The sequence below is a fragment of the Merops nubicus genome, unplaced genomic scaffold (genome assembly GCF_000691845.1).
Source record: "Merops nubicus isolate BGI_N331 unplaced genomic scaffold, ASM69184v1 scaffold16019, whole genome shotgun sequence".
Classification (NCBI taxonomy): domain Eukaryota; kingdom Metazoa; phylum Chordata; class Aves; order Coraciiformes; family Meropidae; genus Merops; species Merops nubicus.
In genome coordinates this window covers 4,673-8,690 of record NW_008631805.1, presented here as the reverse complement: position 1 = coordinate 8,690, position 4,018 = coordinate 4,673, and the positions used below count along the sequence as shown (strand labels likewise).

Here is a 4,018-nt window from a genome sequence, read left to right as displayed (position 1 = left end):
TATATATATATTAAAAAATATACAGCCTATAGCTCAGATCTCATATGGAAACAGTAATTACATAGCTGTATGTTGAGAATGGGGAACTGACATTTCCAAGTAGATGCTTCAAGTGAAGTATTTTTCTTCAACTCCAGTTAAGTGCATAAAATACTGGTGAAGACATAACACATTTAATTATTTCTAGTTCTGGCCTCTTCGGGTATTGATTATGATATAAAAATTTGGTCGCCATTGGAAGAATCCAAGATTTTTAACAGAAAACTTGCAGACGAGGTAAGAACCTTTCCTTCTTTTCCACGGTAGTGTTATGTCTTTCCAATTCTATGAAAGCCTTTAGTGCAAGTTACCGATACTGAATAAACAGTTATTTAATGTTCAACAAACAAGTTACAAATAAGAAGCTTCCCTTTGTAATAGCTAACTCTCATATTATTGGGAGTATACAGAAGCGCTTTGTATTTCATTAACTCTCCTAGAAATTACATGATCTCGTATAATGTACATGAAGGAATTTGGAAAAAGTATCAACAGTCCATATAAAAAGAAAACTGAACTGTTAACCCCTGTATTGAAATCCTTATGTAGAGGACAGGAGAAGTTCAGAGAAATAAAATGGCTGGAGTAAGTGTTCAACATACCATAGAAGGGATGGTGTAGGGAGAAAGCATTGTGTTTGGGGAATGTTCAGTATAAATATAGAACCATCTTTAAAATTAAGAGAGGTCAGGGCATTAGTGAATAGGAAAAGACAGTGAGGATGGGAACAAATCTCTGAACAGAGAAAAAGCATCAGAAACAGGCTGTCAGAAGGGTGTTACTGATGATGCCCTGGAGAAATAGGAGCTGAAATATGAAAAAAACAGCACCATGCTCTCCACTCAGTTTGTGTCTTTTAGGGAGTTGTCAACTGTGCAAATTGCCTAGTAAGCAGATGAGAATGATGGAAGACAGGTGCTTTGATTTGGCTCAGAGAAGGCCAGCACAGGCATTTGCAAGAACTGTTCCTCACAAGTGGAACAGGTTTGAGGAGGAGTCTTGGGGAGAAAAAGAAATGCGCTATTTTCTTGGCTTAGAACAGCTGATCTGGGAGGGAGAACTGAATAACGGTCAGAACTTGTCTCCACCTAAAGAAATAACAAAAGAGCGTAGCCTAAAAACTGGGACATAAGCTAAGGTGAGGAATTAGAACTTAACAGCAAAGCAAGGAGGATGTCAAGGATGTACCAGAAGGAAGGAAGGAGGCAAAAGAGCTAAAAGTGTTCATTAGTAAATTTTTTTTCCCTTGAAAATAAGGCTGCAGGAGCTGACTCCTTCAAGTTATTTAGAGGCAACCTGTAGATCTGTTTAGAAAGAATTGTGGAGCTGAAGAATGTTCCTGAACTGGGATAGAGTAATTTCTTGTGTTCCTTGGATTTTCTCCAAAACTTTCAAACAGCATGAAGGTAGGAGTTTAGGGTAACCTCATCTCTTTTCCTTCCCACATTCTTGGCCATCACTAGTGCTAGAACTTTCTCTGCAACAGTTGGCATCTGTAACAGCACTTTCATCGGTACAAGATCTTTTGTGCAATATTTTGTACAAGATCTCATTTCCAAAATTGTCTCATTTGCGCATCTTAATATCCACCATTCACATGGACAATAGAATGATGATCTTACTAGAATATTCTTTAGATAGGCAATTAGATATCTATAGGCAGAGTCCACTGTCTGACTTGTCTTACCACATACAATTGGTGTAACTGTATTTGATAATAATTATTAAATACTGCTCTCTTGTTGTAGTTTTGGTCTCTGTAAATGTCTTTTGCTTAGGAACTTTTTATCTGCATATTTTTGATGCTGTTTTTTCCTATTCCTGCCTCCAGGTTATAACACGTAATGAATTAATGCTGGAAGAAACCAGAAATACTATTACTGTTCCAGCTTCTTTTATGTTAAGAATGTTGGCTTCATTGAATCATATAAGAGCAGGTAACAGATTTTTGAAGAGCTTGTCCAACACACTAGTCTATGAAATAGCTGATGGATTTGGGGAACTGTCAAGATCTTTAGCTGTCTGTGGGTCGGTGAGAAGATTCAAGGGTTGTCCAAAGGTGTCTTAATAGAATTACTTAGGAATTGCTTCTTTGGTATGAAAGTTGCAAGATTTTTGCAGGTTTGTTTTTTTCCCCTCAAAACAAAGAGCAAGAAAAGAGCAAAATATACTTTTAGATGTTACTGTGCTATCCATCCTGAAATAGTTTATTTGTAATGTAGTACTAAGCAGATCTTGAAAAATACTATTAGGCAGTGATCTTTAAGGTGAGTGCTGTGTGATAGGAAGGCTATTGGGGATGACTGGAATGAGTTGTAAAATAGGCTGACTATCATTGTGGGCTTGGAATTGTCTACAGGTGAAGGACAGTGTGAAAATACAGGACTGTGGGAGATGTTAATGAGGCCATTGACTGCTGGGGCAGAAGGTACTAGGATGTCCCTTCAGTGAAGGGGCAGTTTGCTAAGGGCTGCAACTGATGCTGTGAGGAGTTGTGTGGAGAATCATTATTGTGAAATGGTGTTCTTGGATGTCAGTGCTAAGGAAGCTGACTGTGGTGGGTTGATAGTGCAGATGTAGGAAAATGAAGAGACATCAGATGGGGTAGAAAGTGAGGCAATGTATCCAGCCCAGTGCTGTGACTCGCCCCTGCTTTAACTGAATATACTAGTGTGGTTTTTATTTCATTTGCTATTATTTCTTTGGACTAAAATATGAGTTACACAACGCATTAGTTACAACAGTTACAGCAAAAATATCTGTGTTATTGCTGGGTGGAGTATTTCTTCACCTGAGAGTGCATGTTGTATGAGCTCTTGAGACAGTCATGTTCCCTCACACATTTCTGTGTTTGTCTTTCTCTAAATGTTTACATCAAAAGGTACTTTTTCTGATGTATACAGTGACAGTGATTCCTCAGGTTTTTTGCAGTATACAAATTTCTAACTGCAGCCATTCTAGTTTTAGAACAGTGTTTTAATCCCACTTGTATTCATCTCTTGTTAATCTTATGTTTGTATTCATCTCTCCTGTGCTGACAGCCAGTCAGTCGCTACATGGGTTTCCTTTTTGTATGCAAATTTCACTTTTATGCCTGAAATCCTTTAGGGCTTTTCTCCTGTTCTTCTTCCTTGTGGTAACATTTCTACCCAAACTTTGCTGTCAGTGCATATGGATTTTCGTTCACTATCTAACCCACAGCCACTGTGTGTTGTGTAATGACTCGGGGAAATAGTGCACTAGAAATATTTACTAAAACCTGAAAACTTTAGAATTCCTCTTTACTAAATTTCTGTGTCTTACAGACCGATTGGAAGGTGACAGATCAGAAGGATCTGGTCAGGAGAATGAAAATGAAGATGAAGAATGACTGCCAATTGTGTGCAAGCACCTAGACATTAACAGAATTTGTATAAGACATTAATTATATTTTTCCTTACAGAGCTTTACTGTAATTAAAGGTATTGCTTTTGGATAACCTAACCTTTTGTTTTTGGATGACTGTGTGCATGACTTTGGGAGAGTGTGCAAGTAAAATAAGCAAAAAAGTTTTTAAAATGTTCTGCCATGTACGGGGGGTACCAGAAGATGCAAAGTGCAATATTTTCCTTAACCTGCAAATGTGGGAGCTCGGATCAATGTTTTAAAGTAACTCTCATTGTAGTAAAACGTTGGTTGAAATAAATTTCTATACCTGCTGTTTGCATGTTTGTTGCTTTCTAATTAAAAGATTTGGTTGTTTTAAGTAGCTTCATGTTTTCTCTTTGTGTAACTGTTGATTTTTTTTTTCACCTTGTAGCTATAAACCTATTCTTGCCTTCATTTGCATTCTTTCCTACAAAGTTTGTGAAGTGACAAGTACAATTATTTCTTACACTGAGCACTGGGATTCTCTGTGACTTAGAGACCCTCTGCCTCTTGATTTTTCCATTTCCATGGGCATAACCAACACATACATATGCAAAATTACTCTCCATCA

General features: G+C 37.5%; 1 long non-coding RNA gene across 1 annotated transcript; it reads left to right on the top strand.

Moving 5' to 3' along the window:
* The first annotated feature begins 187 nt into the window (after positions 1–187).
* Positions 188–3,787, top strand: LOC103780064. The gene is made up of 3 exons (XR_608199.1): positions 188–276; positions 1,871–1,976; positions 3,345–3,787. It is a non-coding gene; the product is annotated as an uncharacterized LOC103780064 (long non-coding RNA).
* Positions 3,788–4,018: the final 231 nt, after the last annotated feature.